The sequence below is a fragment of the Haliotis rufescens genome, unplaced genomic scaffold, assembly GCF_023055435.1.
Source record: "Haliotis rufescens isolate VD_foot unplaced genomic scaffold, xgHalRufe1.0.p SCAF_33, whole genome shotgun sequence".
Classification (NCBI taxonomy): Eukaryota; Metazoa; Mollusca; class Gastropoda; order Lepetellida; family Haliotidae; genus Haliotis; species Haliotis rufescens.
The window spans coordinates 5,254,616-5,268,059 of record NW_025964035.1 but is presented as its reverse complement, the minus strand read 5'-3'; positions in this window follow the sequence as shown (position 1 = coordinate 5,268,059).

Here is a 13,444-nt window from a genome sequence, read left to right as displayed (position 1 = left end):
AATAGTGTTAAAAGCGGCGTTAAATACAACTCACTCACTAACTCCACTGACTTAGGCAACTGAACTTGAAATAAAAGAGACCACTGGAACCGCCTCATCAGTTTCATAATTAAAATTTAGTGATATGCATACTTATTCAGAGTGACTAATTATTCACAAGACTGTGAGAGAGCAACCATTTCATTTTCAGGAAAGGATTTGGGTATGTGATCAACTTTTGTTTTCAAAATGTTTAGGAGCTCAGTCATGTTTTGCAAAATAAACGTGATCATTATTTTAGAAGAATAAAAGTAATGAACTGAATTTTTATTACTCTTTAATGTACTCTTCGGATGAGTTGTCATTTGCTTTCAGTAGACATCCGTCGATGTCGATATAACAAGTTTGACAGAGGTCAGATACAACAAGGTATTGACTTCAGTTCTAGTTCACATACCTTTGACAACAGTCACCTTTTCTTGGTCTCTGTTGGACATGCTGGAATCTGTGGTTGGTCTTGTGGGTTTTGCCTGTAGAATAATTTGTCAAGATTTATTATCTCACAATGGTATTCATACGTCATAGGAAGGAGGACACTACTTTCCAGATATATACATAGCTTAACGCCGGAGTGAGCATTGATCAAGCTATATGACTGCGGCCGGAAAATAATCGGTTCTGGACAAGACAAGTCAATGTTTGATATTTTGAGCAACGTTCCCGATAATTTAATCCCCTCTTGGGGGCACGGGTGGCCCAGTCGTCTAAGGCGCCGCGATTCGCTGTGCAGAGTTGCGTCCCTTGGGCACGCCAGAAACCTACGATTGTGGTTTCGAATCCCGGTTCGCCCCGATTATGTTTCAAGGTTTGTCAGCACCCTACCCGTCGGTTGCAAAGAAGTGGTAAACGTCTGAGACCTGCATCACTTCGGGCTTTCCTCCCACATTAAGCTGACACGCCGTGGTATAACTGGAATACTGTTAAAAGTGGGGTTAAACCCAACTCACTCACTCACTCACTCACTCACTAATCCCCTCTTACGGCACGCATTGTTTATTGTGGAAGTCTTCTAACCCAGAATCCTCACGAAGCCCATATCTAAATAAAGCTGCAAAACTCTTCCCATAGTCATAGGAAATCTCAACCAAAAGAAGTGTACGATTCTATCTGAAGCACGTTTTTTTATTCTATATAAAACAAATTGTGATGATTCTAGGTGTTCACGATAAGGTGCGCATATCCCGCCCCACCGGTGGTACGCGACCCGTGAGGATCCGGGGTAGAAAAGGTCTTCAGCAACCCAGTCGTAAGAGGCGACTAACGGAATCGGGTGGTCAGACTCGCTGATTTGGTTGATGCATGTCATCATATCCCAATTGCGTGGATCGATGCTCATGATGTCGTGATATGTGTTAAAATATTTCTTATAATTGTTAAATAATACATTTGGTGTAAGAAGTATATTTATTAAATATTTTATTCGAGAAGACATATATTGTTTCAAAAACATTAGTAAATATCTTCTTTGATAGGCATTTAGAAGTTGGAGTACTAAGTAACGATAAGAATTTATGGATGAACAACTTCTTTATTACAATTAAGAGCTTGGTCTGTAAGGACTGATTGGAGGTAGTTTTGATGTTTAGTGATAGCATCCAGGGTGAAGGACTTGGTCTTGCGATGATATCCGTTCTATGACAAGGTGTTGCGAGGCTTTCTGGAGGATGGCGCTTGCTGCTGGTGAGTTGACAGGGCTTCTTAGTTGAGGCCTTTGGCACGGGGTTGTTGTCTCTGCATCACATCAAGAACGTGAGGTGGTGGGAAGAATGGATGTACTTGTTCTCCAGGTTGTTGGGTCGGTTGATGGTTGAGATGCCACGTCTCCATAAAGACGACGAATAACTTCTTTGATAGGCATTTAGAAGTTGGAGTACTTTAGAAGTTAAGAGCTCTTAATTGTAATAAAAAGTTGTTCATCCATAAATTATTATCCTTACCTTAATTAGTAAATATGTACAAAGATGGGTCGCAAATCATCACCCATTCTCGATTGTTTTGCACCCCAAACAAAATAGATGGTAGACCCCAAGCGTGGCTGGCTGCATTGATTTGACAGATTAGGAAGTGATGAAATCAGGCGTTTATCGACCGATCAGTTTAATTCATACTTACCATTCAGCAACACCATCTGAAGCCCAGCTAATGAGCCCGGCTGCGTGTCAAGGCTCTTTATGAACACTCCGTGTTTCGCCACATATCTAGTTTTATCACGTGAAATTGTAATTTACTGTTTAGTATTATTCACAGCGAGCAATACCGTCATGTGTTCACACTATAGATGAGGAAACAAGAAATCCGCGAGACCTAAATTAGTTTTACCTATTGGAATAGCGTATATGCTGCATATAAACAATAAACGACTCGTGGTCGTTGTTTATCGTGCAATAACAGGCTTCGAGCGGTTTATTGTCCCTGAAGTGTGCTATAAACGACCACAAGTCGTTTTTTATATCAGATATCAGGTGAGGTCGCGTCCAAGATTATTGCACTTATATAGCGACGTGCATGCACGTGTGTGTGGCTGCTTGTACTAGTCCAGACTGATGCCGATTAATAGTGCTAGCTCACTGAGATACCATGCCCTAGTTTAACATGAATACCCCACTCAGAGACAGTATACTGACTCCGAGCCGACCAGTCCTTGTTTTAACCACTTAATGCCGAGCGCCAGACAGGGTAACAACAAGTACCATTTTTTAACGTCTTTTGGTATGACGCGGCCGGGGATCGAACTCCGGGCCTTCCGCTCTCCGCGGAGGCAGTCATATGAGATATCAACATTATGTACATACCCTTTAAGGATGTTCATAAGATTTACAAGTTTTAAAAATATTCATGTTTAAATAAATGATGTCTCCTTCAATACAATCCCATCGCGGCAATGTCGGACAAGACCTTTTTTTTATGAACAGGTGGGTTACATTTAACACTATAAAGAGAAAATGTGCCAAGTGGATGCCACGCGTTTATCTGCGTTGCCTAGCTACATTTAAGGAGGACAAATCACTACCCCCTCAAACATAGCATCATTCAATTTACGACGTCATCAAGTTCCGAGCGTATGTTCGAATCTCCAGAAATAACGTCATGATAGAATAAGGTTCTATTGTAAAATAAACTGCACCTGGATTTATCGCATAACTATCTTATTTACACACATGCAGCAAGCTATGCTGGTCCTTAAGGCTACAAAATGGATTGGGTGGTCGGGCTTTGTGACTTGGTTGACTGCATGTCATCGTATCCCAGTAGCAATCTTCTGTCGTTGCGTCACACAGCATAAAGAATATCACCACAGACAAACGTGTGCAGGAACTTTAAGGTTACCAAATGAGCTGTTAGATAAGGCTACAATTCCATTGACGAGTATACTGTAATGCCAGGTGAGCGTATCCTGCCCCATCGGTAATATAGTCACAAACACATGCAAGGTCAGGTCAAGTGTTCACCTTAACAAACACGAGAACAAACACGAATCAAAACAGGGAATCGAATTGAACATCATTTCGGTGACAGATGTCGTAACTGAGACTGTTGCTGCAATGCAAGGAGTCTTGTTTCTTGCTTAACGCCTGTTAATAATCGAGTCTGGACCAGACAATCCAGTGATTGACATCATGAGCATCGATCCATGCAATTGGGCATCAACCAAGTCAGCGAACCTGGCAACCCGATCCTGTAAGTCGCCTCTTACGACAAGCATAGTCATCTTTTACGGCAAGCATGGATTGCTGAAGACCCATTCTATCCCGGATCTTCACTGGTCTCACAACCAAGGACAGATATGTAACATGGTAAACAATACTCTATGGACATCAAATGTGTGTTACCGGGCTTTTATACAAATAGATTAACGTTGTAGAATGTGTTAAATGCATACCATCAGATAATAAGATATTAATCTTATTAGTATACTAACTAACCCGGGAAGATCCGGGTTAGAATAGGTCTTCAGCAACCCATGCTTGTCGTACAAGGCGACTATGCTTGTCGTAAGAGGCGACTAACGGGATCGGGTGGTCAGGCTGGCTGACTTGGTTGATGCATGTCATCGTATCCCAATTGCGTGGGTAGATGGTCATGATGTCAATCACTGGATTGTCTGGTCCAGACTCGATTATTTACAGATCGCCACCATATAGCTGGAATATTGCTAAGCTGGGCGTTAAACAACAAATAAACAAACAAACAAAGTATACTAACGGAAAAGAGTAACTGTGCAGCATAATATTAGCTCGTCTGATCAATGTTTTATCATAACAAATTGGGATACGATGACGACAACCATAGACATTACCGTTAATTACCTTACAGGCAACCGTTTATGTTTCAACCTGCCTGAATGTGTTATTCAAATACCTTTTGTTTATACTAATTGCAACATTAAAGTTGAAAATTCTCCTTTTTTAAGAACCCGAAGTACTTTCCCACCTCCTTACCAAAAGTATATCCAATTACAAACAACACTATTTCAAGCAATTTCTCCCAGGTGTCACCCCACGAGCAACACCCCTCTCCCATAACGCATCCTCCTCCTGCTATGACGTCATCTCGTCGTCAACGCATGCCTATGTCAGCCTGGGCCAAGCATTTCATTATTCACGTCTAGAATGTTTCTCTAACCCCTAAAAGCAAAATCGGTGGTATGGTTAACAACCCGACCAGTTTGGCACACGAATCTCTGCATCGGGATTAGAATCGAGATGAATTGCGTTGCCGTTGTATTTGCTGAGCTTTCTATTCAAATCTCCATCAGAAAATCTTAATAGTTTGCTGTCTAACTCAGATTCAAACCAAACCCTTTCTCCTTCCTATGAATCGAGCATCCTCAGCGCCTACTAGCTTTTCTTTTCTGTGTTTGTTTGTCAAGGTTTTCATATTCAGTAAGGGGCGGTCGGGTAGCCTAGTGGTTAAAGCGTTCGCTCGTCACGCTGAAGACCAGGGTTCGATTCCCGACATGGGTACAATGTGTGAAGCCCATTTCTGGTGTCCCGCGCCGTGATATTGCTGGAATATTGCTAAAAGCGGCGTTAAACCATACTGACTCACTCACTCATATTCAGTATCTGGGAAAGGTATGCCAAACGTTTAGTAGCTGTTGGATCGATTTCTCTTTCTATCTTCTGAGAAGCAAGAATCAGTTTATCCTCTGCGGAACTAATTATTTGGTCAATTTCCTTTTTCTAGTTATTGCGACTCATTCAACAATTCCTTGAAGCAATTCCCACTCTATTTACATTATTTGTGACACCCTAAAACTAATAATACTTGAAACACTTCCATTTAAAAGTTCTTCGGAATCTACATGGATGTCACTTTCACTGAAAGTAGATTGGGAAAGGGTTTTTTCAGTAAAAGAGATTTAAAAGTTCTTCGGAATCTACATGGATGTCACTTTCACTTAAAGTAGATTGGGAAAGGGTATTTTCAGTAATAGAGATTTCAAAGTTCTTCGAATTCTACATTTATGTCACTTTCACATAAAGTAGATTGGGAAAGGGTATTTTCAGTAATAGTGATTTAAAAGTTCTTCGGAATCTACATGGATGTCACTTTCACTTAAAGTAGATTGGGAAAGGGTATTTTCAGTAATAGAGATTTCAAAGATCTTCGAATCCTACATTTATGTCACTTTCACTTAAAGTAGATTTGGAAAGGGTATTTTCAGTAATAGTGATTTAAAAGTTCTTCGGAATCTACATGGATGTCACTTTCACTATAAGTAGATTGGGAAAGGGTATTTTCAGTAATAGAGATTTCAAAGTTCTTCGAATTCTACATTTATGTCACTTTCACTTAAAGTAGATTGGGAAAGGGTATTTTCAGTAATAGAGATTTAAAAGTTCTTCGGAATCTATATTTATGTCACTTTCACTTAAAGTAGATTGGGAAAGGGTATTTTCAGTAATAGACATTTAAAAGTTCTTCGAATCCTAAATTTATGTCACTTTCACTTAAAGTAGATTGGTAAAGGGTATTTTCAGTAATAGAGATTTCAAAGTTCTTCGAATTCTACATTTATGTCACTTTCACTTAAAGAAGATTGGGAAAGGGTATTTTCAGTAATAGAGATTTAAAAGTTCTTCGGAATCTATATTTATGTCACTTTCACTGAAAGTAGATTGGGAAAGGGTATTTTCAGTAATAGACATTTAAAAGTTCTTCGAATCCTAAATTTATGTCACTTTCACTTAAAGTAGATTGGGAAAGGGTTTTTTCAGTAATAGTGATTTAAAAGTTCTTCGGAATCTACATGGATGTCACTTTCACTTAAAGTAGATTGGGAAAGGGTATTTTCAGTAACAGAGATTTCAAAGTTCTTCGAATTCTACATTTATGTCACTTTCACTTAAAGTAGATTGGGAAAGGGTAGTTTCAGTAATAGAGATTTCAAAGTTCTTCGAATCCTACATTTATGTCACTTTCACTTAAAGTAGATTGGGAAGGGGTATTTTCAGTAATAGAGATTTCAAAGTTCTTCGAAGCCTACATTTATGTCACTTTCACTTAAAGTAGATTGGGAAGGGGTATTTTCAGTAATAGAGATTTCAAAGTTCTTCGAATTCTACATTTATGTCACTTTCACTTAAAGTAGATTGGCCGGTTCGCCCCGATTTTGTTTCTAGGTTTGTCAGCACCATACCCGTGCTCGAGGGTTTCACCTAAGTGGTAAACGTCCGAGACCTGCATCACTTCGGGCTTTCCTCCCACATTAAGCTGACACGCCGTGATATAACTGGAATACTGTTAAAAGCGGCGTTAAACGCAACTCACTCACTTACTAAAGTAGATTGGGAAAGGTTATTTTCAGTAATAGAGATATCGTCACCAGACGGCTGGAACATATGCAGTGAAACATTTCCATCTGATTAATACGCTGGCCTGTCCACAGAAGCTCTTGGTCATAACGTGCATATCGTGAAAAGTAGATGTAGGATGCCAACATTAATATTGATGCGTTCTGGTGCAAGAGTTGTGAAACTAGGGCCGAGTTTCGTAAATCCGTATAACACACACTTTTTTAATACACATTATTTCATAAATCCTTTTGATGAAAGCACAAGTATCGAATGACGTCAACAATCTTCAGATAGGACGTCGTTTCTAGTGTGACATCATCCCGACCTTACGTCACAATAAGATTCGAATGACGTCAACAATGCCGTCCGGTTGAGGTAAACAATACACTGGTGTGTGTGAAGTGATGTTTGCCCTACGGCACATACGGCTTTTATTAACTCGGCTATTTCTAACCCTCTGGGTAATAATTGGAGCATGAACCTTCATAGAGCGAGGGCCAAACTCGCAAGCTACGAGATTCATACAGTGAGGTAAAATGAGGGCCAACCATTGTATGAATCTCGTAGCTGGTCAAAAGAGCTGCACTTCATGCTGGCCATCGTTCTTTGCGGGAAAACATGGAATGTGTATGTTTAAGCAACAGAGGCTTCCCATCTCATTTGTGATGTACCAAACAGGATGTAAAGAAGGTGATGCCATGATGTATGATTGGGCAGTATCTGTACAACAGTTGATGAGTCATACAAGGACTTTTAACTAATTGACTTCATTCCTCCCACATCAGCTGTTTTGTACCAACATGTCAAAAGAGCTGCATTTCAAGTCGGCCACTGTTGGGGACGAAGTCTGGAGGCCGAAACAGACTTTACCACACCAACTGAGAGAGGATGGGAAATACCAGCAGCACATGGCTATGAGTCTTTGTGGACTACACTGCCACAAGCTTCTAAGTGATGCCATGAGCTTCTGAGATGTATCAGGTCTTTAAAAGGCATTTAGAAGGGATACAGAAAGGGAAGGGAATATATCGATGTCAACTTCTATATTATGAGAAACACGTTTTGGAATATATGCTTACTTCTTCATCAGGTGAATGAATGGGGCAGAGAGCCTGTTGGCTTCCCTTGTTAGTTTCTACCCTTTCTTATTTTCCACCTTTTGTTATCTTATTAATTTTGTTGTCGTTACATGTCCTTACATGTACATATATATGCTCTCTGCCTCATGGCATTCAATCACCTGATGAAGGAGTAAGCATGTACTCCGAGTGAGTGGGTTGGGTTTAACGCCGCTTTTAACAGTATTCCAGTTATATTATGGCGTGTCAGCTTAATGTGGGAGGAAAACCCGAAGTGATGCAGGTCTCAGACGTTTACCACTTCGGTGAAACCCACGAGCACGGGTATGGTGCTGACAAACCTAGAAACATAATTGGGGCGAACCGGGATTCGAACCAACAATCATAGGTTTCTGGCGTGCCCAAGGGACGCAACTCTGCACAGCGAATCGCGGCGCCTTAGACGACTGGGCCACCCGTGCCCCTGCATGTACTCCGAAACGTTGTGTTCCTCATAGTAAAGAAGTTGACATCCATATTTTCCCTGACTTCTGAGATGTAGTTGTAAGTCTGAGAGTGGGTGCAGAGCAAGGTGTGACTGTGCTGTTTGCCACATGATTAGTTCACCACTTTGCAAATGTGATCACATTTATTTGTCACTAGGCATTATCACATTAGCCATTAAGCATTTTTCAATAAATACAAGTTTTATTCTTTAAATAATATTTACCATATGAGTATACAACATTGGTATAGTTAATTGGCTTTAACGATGTATGTCTTAAGGATATGCTGAAAAAGAAAGAAATGCACATTTATATATATTTTCCACACTTTAGATTACCTAAATTTACATAAGTAGTCTATTATGATAACATTATTTACTTTACAGATGTGGTGTTTGGTAAATACTTTGGAACATGTTTAATTTTCATCATATAGTTAGGTTGTGGGTCATGTTTTATCAGTTTTGGCCATATTGGATTTGGCGGCCATATTGGATTTGGCGGTCATATTGGATTTGTTTTGGTGATGCCATATCTGAAATGTTTTGCATAATTCATTACCCACAACTGTGCCAAGTTTATATGATTGTATCACAAAGTTCACAGCTGACCGTTTATCTGTCACGAAACGGCTCCACTAATAATCAAATTAACTGCAAACGTCTCTGGATCCTATCCCTAACTGCCTTCGAATTTCTGACGGCTGTTACTGCGTAACAGTAAACATGCGACCTTTTCACGACACATCAGATTGTGTAAAATAGCTCGCTTATACCATCCAAATTATTATATTAGTATTAAGTTGCATTTCATTACGTCTGTCTGCCTGAGAATGTCAGTTGAAGTGGGTCACACGTGTTAACGTAATGTTACTGTAAGCATATATTTAAGTTTCCGAACAGTAACAAGTTTTTGTTTGTGTGTTGTTTAACGCCGCACTCATCAATAATCCAGCTGTATGACGGCCGTCTGTAAAAAATCGAGTCTGGACCAGACAATCCAGTGGTTGACATCATCGATCTATGCAATTTGGATGTGAGTCAGTGAGGGAGTATGGTTTTACGCCGCTTCTAGAAATATTCCATGTCGGGAATCGAACCTGTCTTTGACGTGACGAGCGAACGCTTTAACCACTAGGCTACCCGACCAACCCAATTTTTATACGAAGACCTATTCTACCCTGGATCTTAACAGGAACAAGTGCCAGATATGCTACCCCCACTAGATGATGGAAGGATGGATGTTGAATATTTATCAAGTTGCAATTATTTATTCGGAGTCATTCCATATCGGGGCGGTCGGGTAGCCTAGTGGTTAAAGCATTCACTCGTCATGCCAAAAAACCGGGTTCGATTCCCGACAAAGGTACAATGTGTGAAGCCCATTTCTGGTGTCCCCCGCCGTGATATTGCTGGAATGTTGCCAACAGCGGCGTAAAACCATACTCACTCACTCACTCATTCCATATCAACACGTGGGTGGTAGACCGAATGAAAAGTAGTACCGACGACCAATGAAAATCCGAGTTATTTATAGAAAAAACATAATTCCCAAGACCATCACAGAACATGTAATCCCCTCTATCCGGTTGGTTGGTTGGTTTGTTGTTTTACGCCGCACTCAGCAACATTCCAGCTATATGACGGCGGTCTGTAAATAATCGAGTCTGGACCAGACAATCCAGTGATTGACACCATGAGCATTGATCCACGAAGTCGGAATCGATGACATGCATCAACCAAGTCAGCGAGCCTGACCACCCGATGCCGTTAGTCGCCTCTTACGACAAGCATAGTCGCCTTTTACGACAAGCATAGTCGCCTTTTACGGCAAGCATGGGTTGCTGGAGACCTATTCTACCCCGGAATCTTCACGTGTTGGGAAGCAGGAGTGGGGTGTGTGCCTTGATCCCCTCTATCAGACTTCCCTTGTGGATGAGGGTACCGTGTACGACATGTATGTGTTGTCAGAACCTATTCTCACCACTGAAACCCCAAGAGAGGGGTCCTAACGAGGGAGTAATATGCTGAGAAAATTAGGTTTCACAGTGTTACATTTTTACGGTGTTAAATACAGTGGCGCTTGTCCTCATAAGGCAGGGACGGTTGGTTGGTTGGTTGGTTTGTTGTTTATACCGCACTCAGCAATATTCCAGCTATATGACGGCGGTCTGTAAATAATCGAGTCTGCATCAACCAAGTCAGCGAGCCTGACCACCCGATCTCGTTAGTCGCCTTTTACGGCAAGCATGGGTTCCTGAAGACCTATTCTAGCCCGGATCTTCACGGGTCGGCAGGGACGACAGGCACGTTGTCTGTGACGAGGTACAAACAAGCAACATATGTGACCGTTTACATGCACCAGGCGTCATTTAGCTGGCATATAGCTGAGTTAGCAATATTCCAGCTATATGACGGCGTTCTGTAAAGAATCAAGTCTGGACCAGACAATCCAGTGATTGACATCATGAGCATCGATCCACACAATTGGGATCGATGGCATGCATCAACCATGTCAACCAGCGAGCCTGACCACCCGATCCCGTCACAGCTGGAATATTGCTGAGTGCCGCGTTAAACAACAAACCAACCAACATCTTCTTCGGTAATAAATAGAGCATCACTCATATGATATCCTCTATTTATATATAGTGGGTAGGTTTTTCGGTAGGATAAAGCGAAGGGATAAAAACGATATCCCCTGGGGTCATGTGCGGATAGAGATGCAAATATCAAAGGTCAAGTAGGGACTACTTTTTGTGTTTATAAACAACATGGCGTCGCTCTTGTCATTCGGCAATCAAGTCAGAATTTACCATCGGGAATCTGGATAAACTACAGAGATAATTGCTATCATTATCAAAAGAACAGGCAACTTTGGAGATATAAATTTCGAAACAATTTTGCGAGGGCACAAGGCCTAGACAAGTGGGATCGGTAGGCATATCTGTGCTTGTAGACCTCTGCGGCTTGAAACCTTTTCCACAAATTAAAATAGTTGGATTTGGCCGAAATATGTTTGAATTGTTACCTTGTTTGTTTTGTCGCTGTGTGTACATCTGATTGCCCTTCTAACGTTTCGGGGGGCACGGGTGGCCCAGTCGTCTAAGGCGCCGCGATTCGCTGTGCAGAGTTGCGCCCCTTAGGCACACCAGAAACCTATGATTGTGGGTTCGAATCTCGGTTCGCCCCAATTATGTTTCTAGGTTTGTCAGCACCATACCCGTGCTCGTGAGTTTCACCGAAGTGGTAAACGTCTGAGACCTGCATCACTTCGGGCTTTCCTCCCACATTAAGCTGACACGCCGTGATATGACGGGAATATTGTTAAAAGCGGCGTTAAACCCAACTCACTCACTCACTCTAACGTTTTGACAGGACAGGCCGACTGTCAACAACGTCTGATCGTGGCCATGACGTCTCATAGACTAGGGTTAGAGTAGCTTCCCTTTGACAAAGGGCAGTTACTCTAGCGGACAGACCGATGGATTGCCGCGAAATGCAAGTAAAAACAATTGTTGTTTTGCGTATATGTTGCTTCGCCACTGTATAAGAAACAGATTTCAGTTGGAACTATATTGGCTACTGTCACTGTCCGACTGACACATCACTTACCCTGTGACGTAATAAATATTAATGCGCGCATTCAAGGAAAACTCGCAATGTTTAGGTAATGTTTTTGAGAGAGGGAAAGCGATTTTCAAGCACAGAATTAAAGAATGACATTATATCATAAAGAGGTTATCATGCTTGTGTGTTTGGGGATGGTAAATATCCTGTATTAGGAATAAACATTGTATTTAGCGAGCCAATGTTTATTCCTAATACAGGATATTTACCATCCCCACACACACTCGCGTGATAACCTCTATTTATTTCAGGATAAAACATTGTTTAATCATGACGTCATTTCTGGAGATTCGAATATGACGTCATATATTGGACGACGCTGTGACCCCAGAGATGGCGCGTTGCAAGCCACGAATCGCTTTGAGAACGCAAATTCATCGCTCAATCCGGGGTCTGCAACAGTTCGAAGCGCTTGCGCACTCTTCCAAAATGGCGGCACAACTACCGCTTGGTTGCCTTGACGTTTGTTTGATGTTTAACGCCGCACTCAGCAATCTTCAGGCTATATGACGGCGGTTTGTAAATAATCGAGTATGGACCAGACAATCCAGTGATTGACATCATGAGCATCTATCCACGTAATTGGGATACGATGACATGCATCAACAATGTCAGCGAGTCTGACCATCCGCGTAATGAAGAACGTAATAGATGAGGCTCGATGACGAGCTGATGAAATTTATGACTACTTTGAAGATGTAGAGCAGACTGAGGATGATGGGGTGTTAGCTACATTTGCTCATTTCCTCGTTGATCCAGTCAAGAATTCCTTGTTCCGCTGTCAAAGTAAGCCGCCATTTTGGTTTGAGAACGAAGCGACCTCAGTCAGCGATTGTTTCGCTTGCAAGCGGCTGAAAGTTAGCGCACTGTTGTAAGGCGAATCGCTGTACATCGCTTACAAGCGATTGGCGCTTTGCAACGCACCCTAGGAGACGTACGCTCAGACCTTCATTACCAAGGCTCTTGGTTTGTCTTTGGCCCTCTGCAACATATGCTGGTTGTGATAGGCGTTCAAATGGATGAGTTCATTGGTTGATTGCGTGTCAAGGTGACCCGACGGCGCGGGCCGTTAACGTTGCTCGTAATATCGATCACTGGATTGTTGAGTTGACTGCAGAGAGCGTGACTGCATGATTGTTCACGAATATCCTCGCTATGGCCCATCCTAATGAACAAACGAAGAAATGCACATCTAAACTATCGTAGTATCGACTCGATCCGTGCCTAGGCTGACACTGACCGTCTCCAGCAATCTATGAATTTACCTTAGTGTCTGTTTGGCGCATCTTTATTCACCTTTCAATGAGCGGCCAGTTGATCAATGATGACTAACACATGTAACCGCCACAGGTTCATTAACAACTTCGGAAATCTCTCCCGTCACGTTTATCGTGTCGGCCATTTTGACGTCT